This window comes from Phaseolus vulgaris, chromosome 3 (assembly GCF_051622355.1).
Source record: "Phaseolus vulgaris cultivar YP4 chromosome 3, ASM5162235v1, whole genome shotgun sequence".
Classification (NCBI taxonomy): Eukaryota; Viridiplantae; Streptophyta; class Magnoliopsida; order Fabales; family Fabaceae; genus Phaseolus; species Phaseolus vulgaris.
Window position 1 is genome coordinate 49,570,484 of NC_143500.1, and position 12,397 is coordinate 49,582,880.

Consider the following 12,397-nt stretch of genomic DNA (forward strand, 5'->3'; position numbering starts at 1 on the left):
TCTTTCTGCATTATCTTTTAATTGGATAATTTTATCTTTCAATAAATAAAGATAATTTATTCTTTTATTTAATAAAATAAATAATTAAATAATTTTAAAATAACTAAATAACTTTTCTTTAAAAAAATAATAATTATATAATTTTTTAACATTATGTTACAAATATATATATATATATATATTAAAGTGTATTAATTTTTTAATTATTTATTTATAAAAATAATAAAATAATAAAAATTATTAATTATTTTCCACTACCATTCCAATGACATCTAAATTTTATTTAGAAAAGAATAATTAATTAAATAGAAAATATAAAAAATATTTAGAAATATTTTTTTTTTCTGACAACAATTAATCAACCCAACTTTTGATTTTTTTTTTTAAAAATAATTTTAAATTTATGTGTTATAGGTTTATAATTTTGATAATTTAAAAAAAACAATAACATTAGAAATGTTACATATATTTCCTTAAAAAAGGTTTGGTAAAAGAGATCAATATAAATGCTTTTGAAAAAAAAACTTTAGTCTTTTGAGACTATTGAAACAAGAAATTTTAGTATTAAAACAAATTAAAAGGTAAATAATTGAAACTTACAAACTTATAAAATAATAAAATGTTGATATCTTATATATTCACAACTAAAATAAAAGATAAACAAAATAAACAAAATAAATACTAGGTAATATAAATAAAATTGTAATACTTTTCACTTTAATTTTAAAGAAAAAATAATAATACTTTCTTTTGAAAATAAGAAAAACAATTATAAACATAAATTATTTTTTATCTTTTTATTTTTCTCTTAAGCACTAAAGCAACAAAAAAAAAAAAATGAAATGATTTTAATGTGGTATACTAAGAAAACATTGTGTTCCTTTTATAACAATAAAAGTAAGTATGAAAGTGACTATTCCATCGGAAAGTAAATTTTTTCATGTGAAACTTCTTTTCTCATCTCACATTTCTTCTATTTCAATATTTTAATGAAATGAACCAAATTTTCATATCGTGCTTTATTTTATGCATCTTGCTGCTTATTTTTGGGATAGGCAAACTAAAATTGATTCTCATATAAACATGTCAATTCTAATAGACTTTTTCATAACATTAGTTAGATTTTTATTGGTGTAAATCTTTTGCATATCCATAATTCTTTCCTTTATTACTTCTCAAACAAAGTGGTATATTATATACCTATGTGCTTGATAAGTGTCAATGTGTAATTTTTATGATTGAGAAAATTGAACACTTTGGAACTTAATTGTTGCTTAATGTAAGAAAATTATCCTAATATGAGAATTATTGAAGCTGATTATATATTTTTTGAACCAAGAAACAAATGAAGAAATTTAATCTCAATTTTTGTGTAAATTGCAGATGAATATGAAGCATTGAAAGAATGTATTCAAGCTGGCATTGAAAGAAAAAAAAGTAAAAACTTAATTGGATCACAAGAAGATTTAGCTCAAACTAAAACTGTCCAGAGTTGATTAAAGGTGCAGTACAATTCTAGCCCAGGCTAGAATTGCTAGCTCAAGCTAAAACTGTCCAGAGTTGCTTAAAGGTGCAGTACTGATCTAGCTCAGGCTAGAATCGCTAGCTCAAGCTAAAAATGCACCAAAAGATCTAGCTTAAGCTAAAACGGGCTAGCTTGAGCTAAAGTTGATTATATAAATTCTGAAACATAACTCAAAACGAGCGTGGGGAAAAAAATTGGGTTTTTATAGAGAGAGACTAGTGAGAGAAAGAGAAGAAACCTCTGATCTTAGGAGAAGAACTTGCTTAGATCAACCCTTCTTATGCAATCCAGATCAAGAATGAAGATTGAAGGAGCTGTCATGAGTGGCTAAGTTCTTTCTAACTTGGGATTGAATGTAATTTACCTTGATCAAATGTATTCTTGGTGATCTATATATAAAATTCTCTTTTCTACTTGTTCTTGGTATTTTCATTTTATGCTTATTGCTTGATTCTGTCTGATCAATAGAGTCTTGATTTTGATCCTTAAATTTAACTGGAAAGTACCTTTAAGGATCTGAAATAAACGAAAATACTTGATAACTTGTAATGCTAGGAATAGATTCCAGGTTATTGATTGCATTATAATTTTGTTCCTAAAGTTGGATGATTTGTTAAATATCTGAGGAATCAGTGTTTGAGAAATTATCTTATGAATTTCATCTGTGAGGAATCAAGATGAATGACTTTAAATTAAGCATCAAGAATAAGTAGTTTTGAGTATTATATATTGTATTATTCAAAAAACAGATGATTGAGATAGACGCAATTCAATCCCAAGTATCTTTCTCTATATTTGATAAGTTGGTTTTGTTACGTCCTGAATCAAACCCTAACTCTCCGAATTTGGTTATGAACAAAGTCTCAAAATTATTTTCTATACTTAATGAGTTTTATAACAGAACATCTTAATTAGAATTGTTCCCTGTGGGTTCGACATTCGTACTTTAAAGAGTACTATATTACAGTTGATTCGGTACACTTGCCGAGAAAAATCAATAAGTTTTTGGCGTCGTTGCCGGGGAACAATTTCTTTTAAGAATTTCTGAAGTATAACTCATTGAGTATTGTGAATATTTTGTTTTCTTTGTGAATAGACACTTGTTTAGATCTTATTCTTTTATCCTGTGCTAATTCTTGCTTGAGTTGTCTTAGATACATGTTATTGAGAGGACAGGTTCCTGAAGATCAATTGGAGTTTGATCCAGAAATTGAGAAGACAGCTAGAAAAAATCAGAGCAAGAAGAGAGAAGAAAAGAAGAAGTAAGGACAAGCAAAAGGAGAATCTTCCAACACTCTCAACTCACACAATCAAACAGAGTTCCAAATGGCTGAAAATAGACAAAATCCACCTAGAAGGACATTAGGAGACTATGTTATGCAACAAGGACCAAGACATTTCTCCAGCATAGCCATACCTTCTGCCACCAAATCATTAGAAATGAAGCCAGCTTTTCTTAGCTTAATCAGCACTCATCAATTCACTGGAATGGATCATGAAGACCCTTATACTCATTTATCCACATTATATGAGTTGGTTGTGACCATGGGCTTCGAGGAAAATGATATTGAATTTGTTTATTTGCGTCTATTTCCTTTCTCACTTGCAGGAAAAGCAAAAGAATGGTTAAAGTCGCATCCAAACCAGAGTCTAAGTAGTTGGAATGATGTAGAAGAGAAATTCCTACACAGATTCTTCCCACTCTCTCGATATATCAAGGCTAAGTCTGATATCTCCACATTCAGGCAAGGGCCAGATGAACCTTTTTGTGAAGCTTGGGAACGCTTTAAAGTGATGTTAAGAAGATGTCCTAATCATGGCTTTGAGGATATTGCTCAGTTGAACATGTTCCACAATGGTTTGAGGTCTGATACTAAAATGATCTTGGATGCTGCAGCATGAAGTACACTGATGAGTGTTGATGCAGAACAAGCTACAAGAATCATTGATGCCTTAGCCTCAACAGATTACCAAGCTCAACACGATAGATATACATTGCAAAAGCAAGGGGTGCTGGATCTTAATACTTCAGACGCAATTTTAGCACAAAATAAGATTTTGACTCAGCAAATTGAGGCATTAACCAAGCAAATGTCAAAACTGCCTCAACAATTACATGCAGTAAATTCTCCCTCAATGCAAAATCAAGCTTTGAAGTGTGATTTTTGTGGGGGAGATCATCTTAATGGCCAATGCTCTTACCAAAATTCATCAGAGGAAGAGGTTCAGTATATGAATAATCAAGGAAGGCAAGGTGGCTTTGCATATAATTATCCAAATAACATGACTCAAGGATGGAGGAATAATCCAAATCAAGGATTTGGGTGGAAGCAAAAGGCTGGATCATCTAACAGACAAATTCCTTATCAGCAGCAACCACATTATCCTTCCATTCATGAGAGAACATCCAAATTAGAAGATACTTTTGAGAAGTTCATGCAAGCCTCTCTATCCAATCAGAAAAATACTGAAGCATCAATAAGAAATTTAGAGACACAGGTGGGGCAATTGGCTAAACAATTAGCTGATAATCAAGGAAGTCAATTTTCAGCCAATACACAAACCAATCCCAATGAGCATTGCATGTCTATCACTACTAGAAGTGGGAAAGTTATAGGAAAAGAAGTTGGAGATAATTTAGTTGTTGAAGAGGAGGTTTTAAAAGATATAAAGAGTGAAAAAGAACAAATTTAGTGTGAGGGAGGAGAAGGAAGGAATAAAGAAGATGTTGTAGATATGGGAGAGTGTACTGTCCCGCCCCCGGGCGTTGACCAAAGTCAAAGTCAACGTCGGGGCCAAGGTCAACATGTGGCGAGACCCTGCAAAGGGGTCAAAGAAAGGAAGTCAGCAGAATAATTAAACGAGGCGTCGCTAGGACAAGGCGTCGCCAAAGAAGGGCATCGCCTTAACATAGTGTCGCCAAGATAAGGCGTCGCCCAAGCAAGGTGTCGCCAAGATAAGGTGTCGCCCAACAAGCCACCAGCAATGTCACTCCCCGATACCCGTGGGTAGGAAAGACCACGGAGGGAGTGGCGCCATGGAGGCTTCGGTCGCGCCAAGCGCAGGAACAATGATAAAGTGAAGAGAATGGTGGCTTCAAGGCCATAATACTAGCGCCAGTGGAGAGCAATCTGACTCGCGAAATGCCCATGTCACCCTAGAGAGGCCCTTGGGATAGATACGACTCATGAGAGGGTCACGCCCAGGGGTAACCAGGTGCAGGGTACGAGAGGAAGGTAGATACGCTCTCAAAGCGAGTGACTAGAGGTTTGGGGGGATGAGTTGGCACCCAAAAAGTCACCCCTTGCGCCAGATGCACTCCAAGGAAGGAGGACTCACACGACGAAATACCCCTGAGTTGGGTCACGGTGCTGTGAGGCCCTCCATGTGTAATAGCAGCCAGGTCAGAACAGAAACATCAATTTGTCAGGTATGAGATAATTAAAGTTTACGTTTCGAGCGTTTAAGGGACTTTAAATGCTTCAAGCGATTTAACGTCTTAAAGGCGTTGAACGTTTCGTAACCTTAAATGCGCTTTAAGACGCTTTAAATGCTAGAGTCGTTTAAATAGAACCTTGAATGTTGGAAACGGGGTTTAGACTTTTGGCAAATTTTCCCAGAATACACTCTAGTTGCTTGCTCGAGTCTTGAGGCTACGCACAAGGGACTAGAGAAAGGTTTTTTGCCAGAGGAAGAAAAGATACACAATACACAACTCTTTTTAGAGTTTTGGTGTTTCTTGCCAGCTGACTTGAGCGTCGGAGTGCAAACGGCCGCTAGGGCGCCCATTTGTCCTTCTTTGCAGGTGTTCACAGATTGCCAGAGGGAAGGTGTCCTTAGCTGACGGGCAAGGTTGCGCACAAAGACGTCCCCGAGTCAACCGGTCGGAACAGAGAGAAAATAGAAAAAAATGAAAAAAGTGAGAAACAAGAGAGGAGTGTTCCCATCAAAGATGTACCTTATCCACATGCTCCTACAAAGAAATGCAAGGAAAGACAATTTGCAAGATTTATGGATATTCTCAAAAGATTGCAAATTAACATTCCATTTACTGAAGCTTTAGAGCAGATGCCTACATATGCTAAATTCATGAAGGAATTATTGACAAAGAAAAGAAAGTTCAATGACCAGGAAATAGTTGAATTGGAAGCTGGATGCAGTGCTATAATTCAAAAATCATTACCACAGAAATCCATAGATCCTGTGAGTTTCACTTTGCCAGTTACCATATGAAATCTCACTGTTGGAAAGACATTATTGGATCTTGGAGCTAGTATTAATTTGATGCCTTTATCAATGCTAAAGAAAATTGGAGATGTAGAAGTGAGACCAACAAGAATGACTTTGCAGTTGGCTAATAGATCAATCAAATATCCACATGGAATAGTTGAAGATTTGTTGGTAAAGGTGGATAAATTTCTCTTTCCAGTAGATTTTGTTGTTATGGATATTGAAGAAGATGTTGAAGTACCTTTGATATTGGGAAGACCATTTATGAAAACTGCCAATTGATGTAGACAAAGGAAAATTAAAGGTTTGTGTTCAAGATGAAGAAGTAAGCTTCAATGTTTTTGAAGCAATGAAGTATTCAAATGATCAAAAAGAGTGTTTCAGAGTGGATGTGATTGATGATATTTGTTTTGAAACTCAAAAAAATTGTTTAACAGTTGAACCTTTAATGAAAGTTATCATGGATAGTATTGAAGACATAGATGAAGGGGAAAGAAAAGAAATACAAGACGGTGTTGAAGAGTTAGATAAGGCTAAAGAGATTCTTTATGATGTTAGTCAAAAGCAAAATCTAATCAAAGAAGAAATTTCTCAACCTCAGAAGATAGAATTGAAACAACTACCAACTCATTTGAAATATGTTTTTCTGGCAGAAAATGGGGAGAAACCAGTCATTCTCAGCAACTCTCTAACAGCAGAAGAAGAAGAGGAAGTAGTGAAAGTGTTAAAGTCAAATAAAGGAGCAATATGATGGACTCTATCTGATTTGAAAGGCATAAGTCCTTCTTATTGTATGCACAAAATTCACATGGAACAAGACTTCAAACTTGTAGCTCAACCTCAAAGACGCCTACATCCTACTATGAAGGAAGCAGTAAAGAAAGAAGTTCAGAAGCTGTTGGAAGCATGGATGATTTATCCTATATCAGATAGTGCCTGGGTCAGTCTTGTGCAAGTAGTTCCAAAGAAATGTGGCATGACAGTAATTCATAATGACAAAAATGAGTTAATTCCAACAAGAACAGTCACAGGTTGGAGGATGTGTATTGATTATAGAAAACTCAATCAAGCCACAAGAAAAGATCATTTTCCACTACCCTTCATGGATCAAATGCTGGAGAGATTGGCAGACAAGGCTTATTATTGCTTTTTGGATGGTTATTCAGGTTATAATCAGATTGTTGTAAATCTAGAAGATCAAGAAAAGACTGCTTTCACTTGTCCTTTTGGTATTTTTGCATATAGAAAGATGCCATTTGGACTGTGTAATGCTCCAACAACTTTTCAAAGATGCATGTTTGCTACTTTTGCAGATCTATTAGAAAAGGGCATTGAAGTTTATGGAGCTACTTTTAGTTCTTGTTTGAAGAATTTAGATACCGTACTAAAACGGTGTGTGGAGACCAATCTTGTTCTCAATTGGGAAAAATGTCACTTTATGGTGAGAGAAAACATAGTTTTAGGACACAAAATCTCTAGCAAAGGGATTGAGGTAGATAGAGCCAAAGTTGAAATTATTGAAAAGCTACCTCCACCAGTCAACATCAAAGGAATCAGAAGTTTTCTGGGTCATGCTGGTTTTTACAGGAGATTCATCAAGGATTTTTCAAAGATTGCAAAACCTCTCTGCAATTTACTGAATAAGGATACTGCATTTAATTTTGATGAAAACTGTTTAATTGCTTTTAAGAATTTAAAAGAAAAACTCATTTCTGCAACCATAATCACTACACCTAATTGGCTTCATCATTTTGAACTTATGTGTGATGCTAGTGATTATGCAGTAGGAGCAGTATTGGGACAAAGAAAAGAGAAAAATTTTCATGTGATACACTATGCAAGTAAAGTCTTAAATGATGCTCAAAGTAATTATACAACTACTGAAAAAGAATTGCTTGCTATAGTGTATGCACTTGAAAAATTTAGATCTTACCTTATTGGTTCTAAAGTGATTGTTTTTACTGACCATGCTGCAATTAGGTACTTGTTGACAAAATCAGATTCCAAGCCAAGACTAATAAGATGAATTCTTCTGCTACAGGAATTTGATTTAGAAATAAAGGATAAAAAGGGCAGTGAAAACAATGTGGCAGATCACCTATCAAGACTTGCAAATGAGGAAGTAACTGCACTTGAATCAGAAGTGATAGATGAGTTTCCTTATGAAAAACTCCTTGCAATTCAAGAAAGGTCATGGTTTGCAGATTTGGCAAATTTTAAAGCTGCAGGAGTAGTTCCTGAAGATTTTGGATGGCATCAAAAGAATTTTTTTTTCAAAGATGCTAATCATTATGTATGGGATGACCCTTATCTATTCAAAATTGGTGCAGATAACTTGATAAGGCGGTGTGTTACAAGAAATGAAGCTAAAAATATTCTATGGCATTGTACAATTCACCATATGGAGGTCATTTCAATGGACAAAGGACAACAGCTAAAGTGTTACAATCTGGATTTTATTGGCCAACTCTGTTCAAAGATGCACATGAACATGTTCAGAAGTGTGATAGTTGTCAAAGAACAGGAGCTATTACAAGAAGGCATGAAATGCCATTGCAGAACATTCAAGAAATTGAAATATTTGATTGTTGGGGAGTTGATTTTATAAGACCACTGCCATCATCATTCTCAAATGAATATATTTTACTAGCAGTTGAGTATGTCTTTAGATGGGTGGAAGCAGCTGCAACTCAGAAAGCTGATGCCAAAACTGTAATCAAATTTCTCAAGAGAAATATTTTCACCAGGTTTGGTACTCCTAGAGTTTTGATAAGTGATGGAGGTTCACATTTTTGTAATGCTCAACTTTAAAAGGTTTTAGAACATTATGGAGTTAGACATAAAGTAGCAACAACCTACCATCCTCAAACTAATGGTCATGCAGAGGTTTCTAACCGGGAAATTAAGAAGATTTTGGAAAAAAATAGTATCTTCTTCCAGAAAGGATTGGTCTAACAAGCTTGAGGAAGCTCTCTGAGCTTATAGAACAACATTTAAGACACCTACATCTCTGTCTCCATTCCAATTGATTTATGGTAAAACATGTCATCTTTCGGTAGAACTGGAACACAAAGCATACTGGGCAATCAAGTTTCTAAACTTTGATCCTAAAGTTGCTGGAGAGAAGAGAAAAGTGCAACTTCATGAACTTGAAGAAATGAGATTCAATGCTTACCGATCTTCAAAACTTTATAAAGATCGAGTCAAATTTTATCATGACAGAAATTTTTTGAAAAGAACTTTTGAATCAGGTCAATTGGTGTTGTTATTTAATTCCAGGTTGAGGCTTTTCAATGGAAAACTCAAATCAAAATGGTCAGGACCATTCTAAGTCAAACAAGTAAAACCATATGAAGCAGTGAAATTGGAAGATCCTGTCTCAAAAAGAAGTTGGGTGGTTAATGGACAAAGATTGAAGCATTATTTTGGTGGTGAAGTTGAAAGGCACACCACTATGATCCACTTCAATGATCCTTAAGTAAATCAGGCGTCAAGCTATATGACGTTAAACGAGCGCTTGCTGGGAGGCAACCCAGTGTTTTGTTTTGAAATGTGTCTTTAATTTTGTTTTGATTTAGTAGTATGTTTTAACATTTGATGTTTTTAAAACCAGTTTGATATGTGAAATGGTCATGTAGGTTTGAAATGTTTGGTGAAATGAATGGATGGAAGAAAGCTTAGAAAGGTTTGAAACTTTTGGCAAAGACAAAATGAAAATTTTCAAGGTAGGATTTTTTATAATGTGCAAGGTACTTTGACGGTTACAATATACAATAAAAAATTTCTACTTGTATCTCCATTAACTTTTGAATTCAGAAAACTTCCTAGCATGTTTGCGTAGTTACCATGTACTAAGCTTCTCTAGACAAAGTTACACCATGTTGTAACTTGGATAACCAACTTATTGTTCCTCTTATCGTTACCGTTTCACAATCAAACTAAAAAACAAACTTAGTATTGACTGTTTAACACAATGTTAGATTGTCTAACACTAAATAAATGATGGTATTGACAGTCTAACACCTGGGCATCTTCTTCAAATTGTATAAAGATTTGGTCAACATGCAAACCAAGTTTTCTTATTCTTTATAGCCTTATAATTTGAGCATATATATTTCCTCTTCTCCATGAAGAAAAAACACTTTTTGCATCCAATTGCTCAAGATATAAATCAAATGCAACACATAAAACCAAAACAACTCTAATTGTTGTCAATCTAACAATCTAACAACTAGTGAGAATATATCACTAAAGTCAATGTCTTTATTAAGAAGTGAACTTTAAAACTAACTCAACCTCATAAAAACTGACATATAAGTGTATAAGGTGAGGTTTGCACCCACTTATATACAATGAAATGTCCTTATCTCTAGTCGATGTGAGATCTCCAACACACCCCCTCACGCCGAGAGTGACACGGCCTGATAGCGGGTGACCTAATAAGCCCAACAAATAATTGTTAGATAGGCTTGAAATGGCTCTGTTACCATACTAAGAAGCAGACTTTAAGCCTAATTCAGTCTCATAAAACCGGCTTATAAGATAAGGTTTGCACCTACTTATATACAATAAAATATCCTCATCTCTAGTCGATGTGGGATTTCCAACAGTCTTCTTTCTGAACATATATCTTTATTATCATTCTAGCATGATACCATTCCAATTGATCATTGTCATATAGTTTAATCTAATATACCCATTTGCAACCAATGGCTTTCCGACCTTTTGGAAGTTAAACAAGCTTCCATGTCTTATTTTTGTGAAAAACTTTTTTTCTTATTACATCATCGTCATCCATAATGAAGCACCTGAACCACTCACAACCTCTTCAAATGTTGAAGGCTCTCCTTCTTCTTTTAGAAGACAATACCCATCATGACTTGTCATAACTTATTGTGAGTGCCAAGATGGTTTAACCTTTTCTCTTGTTGATTGTTAGAGTCTTCCATTTGTAACCTCATTTGGCTATTGTTCTTCATGCTCCTCTTTTGACTCAAAAGAATCATCTGAATGCTTCTTCTCTATCTCTGTCTTCTGAGGTACTTGCAACACAACCTTGTGAGTTTGATGCTTCAGAGTTCTTTTCTCCATTCTTCATATGCCAACAATATTTTTTACATGCATTCTATTGCCACAATGATAGCATTTGAGACGTTTCTTCCTTAGAGACTTTGATCTACCATGAGTTTGACTCTCATTAGAGTCACATTTCTTGATTTTTTTTATCAACAAAAAATGAATGAATAAATACGAGATATTTCAGGGATACCTCAACCCGTATACAAAAGACCTTTCTAAGAAATTCACCCTCCTACCTCATTACATAGTGAAAAGCCTTAAAACAACCTATCATACAAGACATAACTAACAAGCATAGCCCCACAAATAAAAAAAGTCCTCCTAAAAGTTTTTGACAGACTTCATACAAACCAGTGATTCCAGGCACCAATCAGAGTAGAAGAAACATACCACATGTGTTTTGGACTTTATCCAAGACCAGGCCTTTAGTTGAGCTAGAGTAAAAATCTCATTATGATTTATCCTTCCACCTCTAAAGATCCTATTGTTCCTGTGTTTCCATAATTCTCTTACCATTGTTATTCACACACAACCCCAAATCAGATTAACACTATCTTTGACTCTGCTCACCTTGTAACTAGCAAAGTGCTTTTTAGGCTCCTGATGGTCCGTCGCTGCCAACCCCATCCACTCATAGCACTTAACCCACACAAACCAGGCAAATCTGCACATACAAAAAAGGTGAGACGTGTTTTCCTCTTCCTCCCCACACATATAACAGATATTATCCGTCACGTAAACTCCCTTTCTGGCCAAATTTGCCTTAGACGTTATTTTGTCTTCCAAAACCCTCCATGCTGTGAGATGAGATGATAGTTGTGCCTTTATCCTTCAGAAACCCTGAAACAAATCCCTCTTGTCCACCCGAGCATCTTCCTTAAAAAAATCGTATGCAGATTTTACCTGAGCCACATTTCTTTAATCTTTCCACCTTTTCTACCTTATTTTTTTACTTGGATTCTTCTTCACTCTGACAACATCCTCAAAGTGTAGGTGCCCATCAATATTATTATTTGTTATATTGATAATGTTTTGATCATATGAATTAAGTAAAATCTGAAGTACAAGCTTCACACGTTCATTTTAAACTATGTTGAGGGTACCCATGTGTTACCTTGTGTATAAATTACTTCTTTATCAACACACTGTAACACACATAAGTTAATATGATAACATTTCCTTTCCTCTCTCTGAGTTACAGTAACATGGTATCAGAGTCATTTTCGAGCCTATCCTAACGAGTATTTTTTGGGTTTATCAGACCACCACCCATAATATGTTATCCCACGCACGAGCTGTTGTCACTCTCGGCGTGAGGGAGGGTGTTGGAGATCTGAGCCTTTCATAGTATATAAGTGGGTGCAAATCTCACCTCATTGAGCCGGTTTTATGGGGTTGAGTTTAGGGGTGGCAAAGCGGGTTGGTCCGCCCCGCTTTGGCCCGCAAAATGCGGACCGGGTTGGCCCGCCCCGCAAAAATAATGCGGGCCAGTTTTCGTGACCCGCCCCGCGTGCGGGCTGGCCCGCATAACTTTTACAAATAAAAATTATATATAGATGTAAT

At 35.1% G+C, this 12,397-nt stretch overlaps 2 pseudogenes; one reads left to right on the plus strand and one right to left on the minus strand.

Moving 5' to 3' along the window:
* The first annotated feature begins 2,695 nt into the window (after positions 1–2,695).
* Positions 2,696–9,233, plus strand: LOC150028897 (uncharacterized; annotated as a pseudogene).
* LOC137808870 (small nucleolar RNA R71) lies at positions 3,243–3,348 on the minus strand (annotated as a pseudogene).
* Positions 9,234–12,397: the final 3,164 nt, after the last annotated feature.